The sequence below is a fragment of the Sminthopsis crassicaudata genome, chromosome 4 (assembly GCF_048593235.1).
Source record: "Sminthopsis crassicaudata isolate SCR6 chromosome 4, ASM4859323v1, whole genome shotgun sequence".
In the NCBI taxonomy this organism is placed as follows: Eukaryota; Metazoa; Chordata; class Mammalia; order Dasyuromorphia; family Dasyuridae; genus Sminthopsis; species Sminthopsis crassicaudata.
In genome coordinates, this window is record NC_133620.1 from 99,458,919 (window position 1) to 99,473,981 (window position 15,063).

A 15,063-nucleotide genomic window follows, 5' to 3' on the forward strand; every position below is an offset into this window, starting at 1 on the left:
TATTCTTGACTTCAAACTCTGATCTCTATTATTCACGTGCTCACTACCTCATGTGACAGTTTCATTTCACTCTCCTCTGGTCACCCTTCAGATTGTCAAAGGCCAAGTTGGCTAGCTCAAAACCAGTTCTAGGACCTCTGTATATCTCTATATGACACTTCTGCTCAAGCCTAGGAACCAGACCTAAGACAAAAATCTATCCTAAGGCCATGGGTCTATTTTCCACCAAAACTAGAAGTTGATAGATTCAGACATTCTCCAATTTCTTCTTTAGTTTCTTTACCTCATTCAAAACCAGTTTCTTTTTGTTCCCCCTCACATCTCTCTTCACAGCTTCAAAAGCAAAAACGTATCTGTTCTCTTGTTTCCTGTCTGTCAGTATTTTCGAAATGTTGTGGCTTAGTGTTTGCTTATATTAGCATGAGACAATGGAAAGAGTGTGGGATTGGCATCTTAACGTGGGTTCAAATCTCAGCTAGCCTACTTATTCTCTATGTGACCCTGAACTAGTCAAAAACATTTTGGGGGGGTAGGGGGGAAGAGGGAAAGCAATTAGGTTTAAATGGCTTGCCCAAGGTCATGCAACTAGTAATAGTTGAATACCTGAAGCCAAATTTGAGCTCCCATCTTCCTGATCCCAGGAGGTGTGCAAGTCACTTCAAATAATGTCTTTAACCTTGATTTTCTTTACTTGCAAAATGAAGGGATTGAATTCAATGATTTCTGGGGCTCCTTTCAACTCTAAATCTGTATGTTAGGAGCATGGTCAAGAACTAGGCTTCACTGGTGCTACATCAAAGACTCATTCTTTTCAGAGAATTGCACTGCCTCAAGAGCATGCTAAATATTTGGTGTAAGTATTTAGTTGGGGAAATCAGCAAATGCCTATAGCTTTCTTCAGAACTCAGCTCAAACACCATTTCCTCAAACACCCAGGAATTTTCTCCTCTGCATGTGTACACACACACACACACACACACACACACACACACACACACACACACACATACACACACTCATGGCTCCACCCAAATGACCTATAATTACTGTTTAGGATTTGGCTTGTTTCTGTATTTTTTTCCTCTGCCTGCTCATCTATATAAAAGGGAGACTTGCAGTTTTAAAACTGGTTAAAAACCTCAACACAGAATTATTTGGTAAAGAAAAAATAAATAACCATTAGTTGGTTTGTAGCCTAGAATCTAGGCAGTGAATAGATTCTTTAATAGTCTAAATTAATAATTTAATGAATTAATAATAAAAATTTAATAGTCTAAAGTGAATAGGCTCTTTAAGCTAGGGTTAAGGTAGGGCCTGAGCTCTATCAGGAAGAGGAGGATGGAGGGGAAGATTGAGTCCTGAGAACATTATCTAATGCCTGGAGATGAGAATCTCCAAAGTTAAGAAATCGGAGTCCAGACAAACAGAGAAAACAAGGAAAGCTTCCCTTGGTTATGAGATGATGGTAACTGCCTTTATCTCTATTAGAGCATGGCAAGGACCCTGGTTAGGGAATTAGCTGAGCCTGAAGTTGCCATTAATACAGACTGAAGCACATCTTAAAGCAGGAACTTTGGGAAAGTTCCTGTGATCCTACGTAAGACCAGTGGGAAGCGGGCCCAGCCATGAAGGTCAGTGTGAGCATGAACAACACAGAATCATCAGTGCAACAGGCTCCCATGTGTGGCCCTTGGCCACATGTGGACTTCTCTCCATTTGTGCTCTCCTTTTGTGTCTACTTTTCCTACCAAAGTTGGGTATACCCGTGGGACAATATACCCTCATTTATTATAGGATACATCTTGTTTCTCTTATTCTCGTTTTGTATGTCATTTTGTTAAATAATTTCTGAGCTGATTGTGTCCTTTGGCCATTTTTTAAATTAAATTTTTATTGCTATTTTCTATTTTTATATAACTTTCATATGCCAATATATCTCTCCCCATTCACTCCCAGAAAGCAATCTATTATAAGAAAAAAAAAATTAAAAAGAAAAAAAAAAAAAGGTAGTTCAACAAAATTAACTAACACAGAATTTGAAGCGTTCTCATCTCTGTAAATTAGTGTGCCATGTCAAAGTCTAAATTGAACAGCTCAAAGTCTACTGGATCTGGAACCACCTTAACCGCAGCCAGGATATGTGATTCAAATCACAGGCAAAGGCTCTTAGATAATAGGAATTGAAATTTGACGTTTGAGATTAATCAGGTTTTTCTGAAAAAGTGGGTGATGGGTGGGATTTTAAAGGTGGAAGTTATTGCAAGACAAAAACTTGACCTTTAGACAAATTTCTCTGGGCTGTGGATGGGAGGTGAAGTTAACAAGGGGAAGGGATCATGAAAGAGATTGACTAAATCTTAGCAAAATAGAATTTTAATTCTATTAATATATAACAATTATAATCGGAATTGTTGAACAAATATCTCTGTGGTTGTATCTTTTGAGCCATCTTAAATGATTTTGATGTATGGAAGAAAAATATCTTATTGAGGGAAGAATCATTAAAGGTAGTGTTTTATTCACTGCTGAATCAAAAGCCTTTTTATAATCAATAGATAGCAGTTCTTCTATGCTCAAAAAGTTATCAAACTGTGCATCAAACTTTGACCCAGCAGTGTTACTATTGAGCTTATATCCCAAAGAGATTTTAAAGAAGGGAAAGAGACCCACATGTGCAAGAATGTTTGTGGCAGCCCTCTTCGCAGTGGCCAGAAACTGGAAACTACGCGGATGCCCTGGAGAATGGCTGAATAAATTGTGGTATATCAATGTTATTGCTCTGTAAGAAATGACCAACAGGATGATTTCAGAAAGGCCTGAAGAGACTTACGTGAACTGATGCTGAGTGAAATGAGCAGGACCAGGAGATCATTATACACTTCAACAACAATACTATATGATGATCAATTCTGATGGACATGGGCCTCTTCAACAATGAGATGAACCAAATCAGTTCCAATAGAGCAGTAATGAACTGACACAGCTACACCCAGGGAAAGAACTCTGGGAGATGACAATGAACCACTACATAGAATTCCCAATCCCTCTAATTTTGTCTGCCTGCATTTTGGATTTCCTTCATAGGCTAATTGTACACTATTTCAAAGTCCGATTCTTTTTGTACAGCAAAACAACTGTTTGGTCATGTATACATATATTGTATTTAATTTATACTTTAACATATTTAGCAGGTATCGGTCAACCTGACATGGGGGAGGGGAAGGAGGGGAAAAATTAGAACAAAAAGCTTGGCAATTGTCAATGGTGTAAAATTACCCATGCATATATCTGGTAAATAAAAATTATTAAATAAAAATAAAATAAAATAAATAGCAGTTCTTCCTTGTATTCTCTACATCTTTCAGTCAATTTTGTGATAGTAAAGATGTGGCCCATTATGGAATATTTGTATTTACATCCAGTGCAAGTATTGATATCTCTCAGAGCAAAGACCAACCTTCAGGAATGATATTTAGGACTATAATCAAGCAGGAATAATCTGATAGTGTTGAGGTTGGGAAGGGACCCCAAAAGTTTGGAATCACAGACCAATGTCAGAAGGTGTCTCAAAAGAATTTGCGGACTTTTTGTACAGCAAAATAACTGTTTGGACATGTATACATATGTGGTATTTAACTTATACTTTAACATATGTAACATGTATTGGTCAACCTGCCATGGGGGGGAGGGGAGGAAGGAGGGGAAAAATTGGAACAAAAGGCTTTGGCAATTGTCAATGCTGTAAAATTACCCATGCATATATCTTGTAAATAAAAAGCTATAATAAAAAAATTTATTTAGTTCTAACCTCAAAAAAAAAATACTAAATAGGAACTGAATTAAATTTCACAATTACTTCCCTAGAAATTAAGGTGGTATAGGGGAGAGAATGTCCCAGAGTTATTGGGGGCAAATAAATGTTTGTACCCTTGTTCATACTATATCTTTGAAATCCCTTTGCAAAAGTCAATTGATAGAGTTTTGCAAAAATGAATATTGAAAACATTCTTTTTTTTTAAACTATCTTTGCATGTATTTTGAAAAATAAAATATTATTGAAAAAAAAACTATTTAATCAGTTAAATAGAACTGGAGTGGTAGTCACTAGCAAATGGGAGAACCACATTTAGTGGAGGCTTGAATTTATAATGGTAAAAACAAGAAATTTCTCACAAATATCTCAGGATTCCTAGTCTCAGGGGAAGTGATGATTCTAAATTCTCATTTAGTTGAGGAATCCTGGTCTAATCAGCTTGAGCTGTCCCAGCCTCATACCCGACATAACAGCTTCCCTCAACTAAGGTCTTTGCAGATGGCCCTAAGTTGCTTGCTCAGCTGCCAGGACCCTTCTGCCTGCTGAGAAAGCATCCTCTGAGCCAAAACTCCGTTTCCAAATAGGTCTTTGAAATTCTAGAAGTCAGTCTCTTGGCAAACTGATTTCTATCCAAAAATAAACTTTCATTTTGCAATTAATAATTCAGGAATGAGTGAATTATTTCACTTCTAAACCTGTGGCCAATCTAAAGGAGATATCTTAACAGCTCTCTTATTGCCACTAACTTCTTGACCACCAGGAATTGAGAGCATTCAAACTGTATCAATCCCTCTGACTCAGTACTTGTTAAAGTTTTATAAACTCTGGCATCATCACTTCAGCAGTAGATGAAGCCATGTTCATATCTATCCATTTGGTATTTAATTTCATGGGTTTCTACAGATAAAAGATTTCTCACCACATGACAGGAATTCTGATTTTTTCTTCATACTTAGCTAGGCTAGTCTTTGGAAAACAGACTCAATCTACTTATTTACTAGTCACACTTTGAGTCTTTCATATATAACAGAACATATGTCCAGAGCATATAGCCCTCTTATATACACTTTGAGAATCTAGGATCATCTCCAGCTTAAATTGACTCTCAAGAACTAATGGTTAAATTTTCAACATGAGCCTTTGTATCTTGGATTATATTCATTACATTCTTGCATACAATTTGGGACTTTATTCATTGGTCTGTTGATTGCTAAACCTAAGAAATTGATGGAGAAAATATTAATGATTCAGATTAAACTTTAAAAATGAATTGAAATTTTTTTCAGAGTTAGTTGTTAAACATTTAGCAGCACATCACTAGCCATATTCCAGAATAGGATTTTGTGGAGATATAAAATAGCTTGTTGAAATCCAGAGAGACTGTGTGAACAGTATTTCCCTTATTATTACAATTACTGTGACAAAAAAAAGGAAACTAAGTTAGCTTAGTTTCCTTTTTTTGTCACAGTAATTGTAATAATAAGTATGACTTACTCTTAATGAACACATGCTGTCTCATAATATTTTCTATTTCCCTCCTAAGTGGTCATACATCATCCACTTAAATTTTCATGAATTTTTCTGGAAAGAGATCTCAATCTTATTAATTCCAAATCTGAAGACTCCTTTCCTGTCTAATTGAGTTAGTATTTGTTCATCTCCAGTCTTTTGGCACATCTTGTGTTCTCCACAACTATGGCTTAGTGGAAAGAATCAACACACAGCATCTGAGTTTGAATCCCAACTCTGACATTTACTACTGGTGTGAACTGAACCCTGGCTACCTCACCTTGCAATTGCACACAAATGTTCTCTTTCCAAGCTCTTAAACTCCAAGATTCCTTTACCCTTTCATAATCTTTTATTACCTTATTTGTATTTATTAACCTTTTATTCATCTTATATTAATCTTATATTAATCTTATGATCCCCTAACCCTGTTCTTCATCTTCACCATGACTGCCAATAACTTTGCCATCCAATATAGTCCCGGGGCATCATGGTCTAAAGTCTCTTTCCTTATTAATTTTGGTAAATCAGTTCAACTACACTGTCCTCTATTCTTGAAAACCTTTTCCACTTGTCCTATAATCAATCACTCCTACCAAACCTTAACCCTGAATTACCCTCACTAAATATATTTCACTTAACTTATTACTGGATGAAGCTGAAGGAAATCACAAATCTATTTTGGTACCACTATAAGTTTATTTCTCTAATTTCCATTGAGTCTTCATTATAGCAAGTCAATCCTATTCCTCCCTAATTTGATCTTCTACCCCACTTACCACATCAGCTCTTCCAAATCTACTTTTCTTCTCAGGCTATTTCCCCAGCCTTTTCAGTTGAAGACCTAGCCTCAGTGGGAAAAAAAATGAAGTCATTTTCCAAGAGTTTCCTCTTTTTCTGTCCTAATTATTTTACATTCATCTGACATCATTCTCCACTATTTCCTCCTTCACTCCAGTCTCTGATGAAGATGTAGCCTTTCTCCTTGCTGAAGGTAACCCCTTTAAATTTCCTTTGCTTCTAGCTTTTCTGATTTCACTGCCATATCTCAGTTACCTTATCACCCCAGAAGGTTTCTCATAACCTGTGGCCTTCTCATTCTGTAATATCTCTCTGCCCCTCTGACCTCCTTATTCCCATTGGTGAGTTCCTCACCAATATCTCCTCTCTAGGAAAGTGCCAAGGCTACCCTCTTGACTCACTTGATTTTGCCATCCTGTTTGTAACCAGGTATTTTCTTCCCCTTTCCCCAACTTTTCAGCTCTTTTGTTATGTATTGTTTTCTCTCATTAGGATGTAAGCTCATTAATGATAGTTCTCTTTTTTAAAAAATAATCTATTATTGGTAACCCCAGTACTTAAAATAGAGTATGGCACATTCTTTTTGTTGTTCAGTAGTTTTAATAGTGTCCAACTCTTCAGTCCACATTTGGGGTTTTCTTGGCAAAAATACTGAAATGGTTTGCCATTTCCTTTTCCAGCTCATTTTACAGAAGAAGAAACTGAGTTTTAAAAAAATCCTGACTTCAGGTCAGATAATCTATCTAAATAGCAAAAATAAATGTTTAGTAAATGCTTATTGCCTCCCTGCTTCTACATATACCCTTGCCACTACTCTCATCCCCACTTATCTCTAATCTTTGATTTCTCTCTGTCTACTTGCTGTTTCCCTACTGCTTATAAATGTCTCCCCCATCCTTAAAAAAACTCCTCACTAAATCCTATTATCCCTTCTAGCTATCAGGTTCTGTCGCATCTTATCCTCTCCATGAAATGCCTTGAAAAAATGAATTTTTCTACAGTAGGTGTCTCTACTTTCTCTCCTAAATATTCTGCAGTCTGGCTTCTAACTGAACAATTCAACTATAACTGTCCTCTCTAAAGTTACCAAGTAATTTTATAATTGCCAAATCTGGTCCCTATCCTTCTTGACCTCTTTGCAAAATTTAATATTGTTTATCACTTCATCCTCTCTGGATTTTCAGTACTGCTTTCTCAAATCTCCTCTTGCTGAATACAGAGAGGCCTGGAGAGACTTAAATCAACTGATGCTGAGTGAAATGAGCAGAACCAGAAGATCACTGTATACTTCAACAACAATACTGTATGAGGATGTATTCTGATGGAAGTGGAAATCTTCAACATAAAGAAGATCCAACTCACTTCCAGTTGATCAATGATGGACAGAGGTAGCTACACCCAGAGAAGAAACACTGGTAGGGGAATGTAAATTGTTAGCACTAATATCTGTCTGCCCAGGTTGCATGTATCTTCGGATTCTAATGTTTATTGTGCAACAAGAAAATGATATTCACACACATGTATTGTACTTAGACTATATTGTAACACATGTAAAATGTATGGGATTGCCTGTCGTCGGGGGGAGGGAATAGAGGGAGGGGGGGTAATTTGGAAAAATGAATACAAGGGATAATATTATAAAATATATATATATAATAATAAAAAAAATCTCCTCTTGCTGCCTGACTGCTCTTTCTTAGTCTCATTTGTTGGATCATCATCTGTGAATGCTCATTAACTGTGGGTGTCCCTTGAGGGTATATCCTGAGTTTGATTCTTTTCTCTGGTCCTCTATTTTATGTGGGTATCTCATAATCTTCCAAAGGTTCCATCATTATCTCTACAATGAAGGTTAACAGATCCCTGTATCTATCCCTACTCTCTCATTTGAGTTCCAATCCCAAATCACTAAACTCCTTACTAAACATTTTAAACTGGATATCCCATCAGCAGCTCAAATTGTAAATTTCCAAAACTAAACTCATTTTATTTCTCCCAAATTTCACCTCTATTCCAAACAAGTACTGTCAAGTACATCACCATCTTCTTAGTCACTCAGTTTTACAATCTTGGTTTCATCCTCAATTCTTACTCTCATTTACTCTTTATATTTAATCAAATACTAAACTTGTCATTTGTACCTTCACATCTCTGGCCCTTTCTCTCTACTCATATAGCCACTGTAGTAAAAGTCCATTTACTTTTTTTTTTCTTCTCCTTCTTCTCCTACATTCTTCTCTTCAATTCACTTCACTTCATTTCACTTATCTGTTGCTATTCCTAATAAGGCTTTTTCCTCTTGCAGTTATTCTATCTCCCAACTCCATGCATGTCTGATTGTCCCCCATGCTTGGAATTTTCTTCTTCTTAAGTTCTGCTGCTCTCTTTATTTCCTTCAACTCTCAGCTAAAATCTTACATTTTTTCAGGAGGTGTTTCTGTAATGTCCGGGCTAGTTTTCTGGAGGTCCTCTGAATGGGCCTTGGTTTCAGCAGAATAATCACCACAAGAATAGTCAGGAATAAAGTCCAAAGTCTTTATTATCTCCTTCATAGTCTGTCTCCTTCGCCTGGGGCTGGACTAGCTTTCTGGGGGACCTTCAGATGAGCCTTTTGTCTTAGTGGAGAAGTGAAGGAGACAGAACAGAGTCTTATCTCAGAGTCTGTTCTCTAGCCTCCAGCCTCCTTCTGTCTTTTCTATCTTCAAGTCTCCCCTCCCTCCCAGATCTCTTAGCTCTTCTATACTCTATTATAAGTACATCATCATAGGTGTCAATCTTGTAGAATAGGTGTCAGGTTGTAGACCTATACTAAATACTAAGTACATATAAACTAGAAAATCATCTCAATTCCACTGAGTTAACACTGAGTTAACACCTTGTTATAAGTACTTGTTTTAAGTACACTTGGCCTTCTACAACTTTCCTTCTCAATGTTTAAGGCCTTTCTGCTAAGATTATTTTAATTTACCATCGTATATCTTGTTTGTACACAGATGTCTCCATGCCTTTTAACTGTGAGTTTCTTGAAGGTGTCATGATCCCCATGCCAAAACCACCCTGTTTTTACTCCTCTCTCTTTATTGTTAGGAGACACTCTGCTTTCCAGAGTTAAAGCCCAGCAAGCAAGCCCTGCCCTGATCTTGACATAATTACAATCCTTTGAATTCACCTTCTGGATAAACTTAGCCACAGCAAAATTCTAAAATATTTTTTACACCAGCACCAGGTGGTCCCTGAGCTTGTAAAAGCACCAGCATGACCCATAATTCTGCTCAGGAAGACAAGCAAACTTGTCTCCTTGTTACCTCATTGTCAGGGCTACAGTTCATTGTGTAAGCATGGAGATTTGGCCACACTACAATGGATATCCTCCTAGAGGGGGTCTCTGGTACAAGTTTCAAGGTTTCCTCCTCCAAAAACAAAAAAGAAAACTTTTATACATTTGGTCCTATTTTTATTTTGTTTTTAATTTATTTTATTTCTTAGAGTTAAGTGTGATTGTGATAACCTGCTTAAGTCTTTGGTATTTTTAGAGTTGACAGTCATTGCATAATGTATAATGTGACTTTTTGGTCATTTGTTTTGAGACTTTTGCCTTTCTTTGTATTCTCCATGTTTAGCATAGTGCCTGCCACAGAGAAGGTGCTTAATAAGTATTTAATAAGTATTTACTGATTTGTTTTGCCTGGATGGGAGTTGGTACTAGCCAGTTAGGTTTTGAGCTGACTGGATCAATGCCTGAAGGCTGGGCTCCTGAGGGGACGATCAAAGTTGATTCCATTTCATTGACTCATGGCCTATGACACCATTGCCTCAATTATTTCCTTGCCACAGAACCAATCATTCTGGTATCTTAAGCCATGGTTAAACTAACTTCTATTCTTTAACACAGTTTGGATTATATAACATTTTATAATTCAATTAAAGGAGGCTTTGTCTGATTTAGGGAATAACTAAAGAGCTGAATCTTTTCATGTTCCTTTTCTACTCCACTGCTTCATTCTAAACCAGCATTTCAGGGAACTTACCGAAGGGGAAGGGAAACTGTTTCCTTTACTGAAGCTGTGTTCCCTTTAAGATTATCACTCTGAAGCTGTGTTCCCTTTAAATTGTTTCCCCTTTCTGATCTCAAAGATCAGGATCTCCCAAGCTCCAAGGAGTCTAGAGAGAAGACCCATTTTTCCAGAATCCATTGATCTTTTTGAAATTCTAAATTCTCATTCAATTAGAAATCCAGGTCTGATCAGATCAGGCTGTCCCAGCTCCCCACCAAGATACCCATATAACAAGCTTCCTTCAGCTCAATTCTTTGCAGAAGGCTCAAGCAATTTGCTAGGACCCTGCCCACTGAGCATTCTCAGCAAAAGATTTCATTTCCCCAATAGGACTCTGCCTCTATAGAAGTCAGTCTCTTAGTAAATTGGTTTCTATCCAACAATAAATTTCATTTTGCAATTAATAATTCGTGAATAAGTGAATTCTTTCACTTTAAACCTGAGGCCGATTAAAGGGATTTATAACAACTCTCTTATTGCCACTAGCCTCATCACCATCAGGAATTGAGGGGATACAAACCTTATTGTTACCATTTGCATCATCATCTGGTTCCTGTCACTGGTCTCACTGGGCTCTTGTCTATTAGCCCCTTGGATATGTACAAAGCTTTTTTTCTTAGTCCCAGCATCAGCTGGAAGTTGAAGATGCTTTCTTTTTTAAGGCTAATCTCAACCTTTCAGCTTCATGATTAAATCATCTCTGCTTTCTGCTGCTTTCTGCATTATAAGAAACCTTAAATTGTGGTGCATGCATGCCTAATAGACTGCCCAAGCATACACTGAACATTGTTCTTAGAATCATTCAACTCATAATTGCTTCCAAAAGGCTTTTGTAGAAAGGAAGTTCAATTTTAGGCCTGACCATCTTAGTTCCCCCAACACCATCACCACCTTTTTTGCATTTAATAGTATTTTTCCCAATTACATGTAAAGGTAGTTTTCAATATTCATATCTGTAAAATTTTGAGTTCTAATTTTTTTCTCCCTCCCTTCCCTTCCCCCTCACTAAGACAGCAAGCAATATGATGAAAGTTACACATGTACAATCATGATGAATATATTTCTACATTAATCATATTGTGAAAGAAGAATCAAAATAAAAGGATAAAAAACACAAGAAAGAAAAAACAACAAACAATTAAAAAGTGAAAATGGAATGCTTTGATCTGCATTCAGATTCCATAATTCTTTTTTAGGGTATAGATAACATTTTCCATCACAAGTCTTTTAGAATTTTCTTGTATTATTGAATTGCTGAGAAGAGCTAAGTCTATCATACCAATTATTACCCAATGTTGTCTTTACTATGCACAATGTTCTCCTGGTTCTTCTTGCTTCACTCAGCATAAGTTCATTTAAGTCTTTCCAGGTTTTTCTGAAAATCACCTGCTGATCATCTTGGTTTTAATTCTATAACAGAACTGCATTACTTGGCCATCATTCTTCTTTTTCCCCCTTCTGCTCCTCCTATCTATTACTTGAAAAAAGCAACACTAATACTTTATAAGGAATCATTCATTTTGGTGACCCATGAGATCAAGGCACAGAATTATTTGAGAACTTGGAACCTTGTCCTTGACAGATGATGTCCACATCATAACATGGCTCTAGTCTGTTTTCCAGATTTATTTCACAAGAAAGACAGAGAAACAAATACAGAAAGACAATCAGACAGACAGAGACAAAGATGGAGGCAGAAACAGGAGACAGAGATAGAGAGAAACAAAGAAAGACAGAAACAGAGACAGAGACAGAGATAGAGACAAAGATGGAGGCAGAAACAGGAGACAGAGACAAAGAGACAGAGATGGAGGCAGAAACAGAGACAGAGACAAAGAGACAAAGATGGAGGCAGAAACAGGAGACAGAGACAAAGATGGAGGCAGAAACAGGAGACAGAGACAAAGATGGAGGCAGAAACAGGAGACAGAGACAAAGATGGAGGCAGAAACAGGAGACAGAGACAGAGAGATAGGGGGAGACAGACAGATGGACAGAGACTGTGTTCCACCAAATTGATCCACTTGCTGTTTTCCTATTTGTTATGTCCCATCTCCAGCCTCTGTGCCTTTGCATAGGCTGTTTCATGACTAGAGTGTTCTTCTACTTGACCTTCATCTCTTAGAATCCCTATTGCCCTTCAAGGGTCAGTTCAGTTTTGTTTGTTACACAATGTCCTTCCTCTTCTCCCTTTCCCTTAAAGATCAGTATTCCTTTTTTATCCCAAAACTGCTTTGTTTTTCATTTGTATAAAGATGGGATTTGAAACTGGAATTTCACTGGCATAGGGAGCTTCCACATGAAGAAATCCCCTCCATTAATACAGGTTAGCACCTTCTCTTCTATATAAGCTTAGAAAGCTGACCAAGACTGAGAGTTTAAGTGACTTATCCAATGTCCCAAATTTAGTATGTGCCAAAGGAAGGATTTAAACATAGATCTTCCTAACGCTAAGACCTACTTTTCCTACACTTTGTATTCACTTATCTATGTACATTTTTTATTCTTCCTGTAGACCATAAGCTCTTCATGGGCAGAGCCTTTCCTTTTTGTCTATGTTCTCACCACTCAGTACAGTTTCTTACACATAGGATTTTTAACAAATACGTGATAAACTTAATTAGTACTTAATTTAAAAGAAAAAATAGACAAAGAAATTAAGGGTGGAAGGATTTATGAATTTACCATTTAGCAAATCAACATGGAAGTATTTCCTAAGTACCCCAGAGTTCTAAAGTTGGTACTTATTCATGGAGCTCGTTATTTCATAACCATCTACTAAACACCAGCCTTATAAGAACATGGCTCCATATTCCTTCATAGCTTTGGAAATCCTCCTCAGCACACAGTTCTCCAGAAGACTTACTGTATGGCCAAATTAACATTCATCACACCCTCTCCATGGCCCTGATTTGCCTGTTCTACAAGATAAGAACTTGAAATCCAAGACCTTGTGGCCAATAAGTTTTCCATAACTAATCCTATTATTTCTTCTTGGGCAATATTCTTCTTTCTTTCAGGCACTCTCTGGTTAATTCACCCTCCCTCTGAGGACTGAACTCAAGTCCTTATCACCTTACACTTAGATTTCTATAAAAATTTCCTGGCTTGAATCCCTGCCTACATCATCTTTCTTCTTCAGTCCATTGCATCAATTCAGCACATTGCTGCCACATGTCATCAATCCTTCAAATACCAGTGATTCCCTTAGGGTGGTTTTCCCTTTTATCAGGATAGATCAGTGTAATATTCTCTTCTCTAAAATATAATCTTCTCTGGGAGCAGGTTTCTTGGGGGGCTTCTGAGAGCAGCCTTAGTTTCAGTTCAGTGTAATAATCACCCCAAATACAGCCAGGAGTTAAAGTCCAGATCCTTTATTGTGTCCTTCAAAATAGCCTGGTTAGCTTTCTTAGAGGCCTTCCTCTCTCCTTAGTTCCGAGAGCTCTTGCCCCTAGTGCTTTGTCTCTTCCAGCTTCAGCCTCTCGTCCTCCAAATCCAAAGCCTCGAGCCAGCACAAAGGTGGAAAATGGAATGAATCTGACTCCGCCTCTGAGAAAGTGGGCTTGTGGGTTTCTGTCCTCTGACTTGTGAATCTCCTCAACTGAATCCAGGCTTGTGAATCTCCCCAAGTCAATCCTTGTTAAGGCTCCTAGTTTATATATGCTCTCTCAAAGGTTTGAACTCAATAAATACTAAATACATCTAAAGAACCGTTAAGCACTCTGCTAAACAACCATTGTCTCTTACCAATTCCAGTGACTTAGCACCTTGTAAGAATTCTAACAGATCAGAACCTCCTCCATTGTAGACCATTTCACAAATTTCTGTGGTCAAAAAGTTATTCACTCAATTGCCAACTGTCTGGTAATAAACTTCTTTGAAGAAGCTCTCTCTCTCTCTCTCTCTCTCTCTCTCTCTCTCTCTCTCTCTCACACACACACACACACACACACACACACACACACACACACACACACACACTCATGCATACATTTGACATAGAAATATATTCACATGAATGGTCTTAAAATGATGAATATACTTTGCATCATATTGCAAGTATCACCAAGATGTTATATGAAGCCCTTCCTACTTGGTAGAATCTATTACGTCTTTTTAAGATTTCATTGTCTCATCTAGGCTATGATGAGCCATTGAAGTAGGACTTTTTGTTTCTAAAACAACAACTTTTTATTCTCTAATTATAATGCAAAATTGTCCTAAAGATCAGACTTAGACTTGTGGCAATAATAGAAAGAGAGGGCCTGCCCCTCTCCAAAAAGTTCTGGGCTGTTGATAGAGAAAATAAATTATATAACTGGGCTTTAAGTATAGCATGGGTGCTTTTTATTTGATAATATAACATTATATGCTTATTTGGAACATTCTATTCTTCCTTCTTATCCAAATCCTAACCATCCTCAACAAGAGTCACAGAGGGACTGAAAGAACACAGTGGACCTAGGAGTCCATTTTTTTAATGTTTTGATGATCTTGAGAAGAGAAAAAGAAGTGAGGGGAAATTTTGCCATCTCAATTAATCAGGTATGCAAGAAGACTATACAAATAAGGAAGAAAGAGTGAGGAGAGCAGGTATCCCATTTTAATTAACCAAAAGGGGAGTTTCTCTCTCTCTCTCTCTCTCTCTCTCTCTCTCTCTCTCTCTCTCTCTCTCTCTCTCTCTCTCTCTCTCTCTCTTTCTCTGTCAGACACACACACATACATTTTAGTATAGGAATACATTTAACTCAACAGAGAAACTATTAAGTACCTACTATAGCAGGCACTAAAGATAAAAGGAACAATAAAAACAAATTTAAAAACCCAGTCACTGCTTTTAAAGAACTCAGTGTCTAATAAGGGAAGACAACATGTAAAGAACTA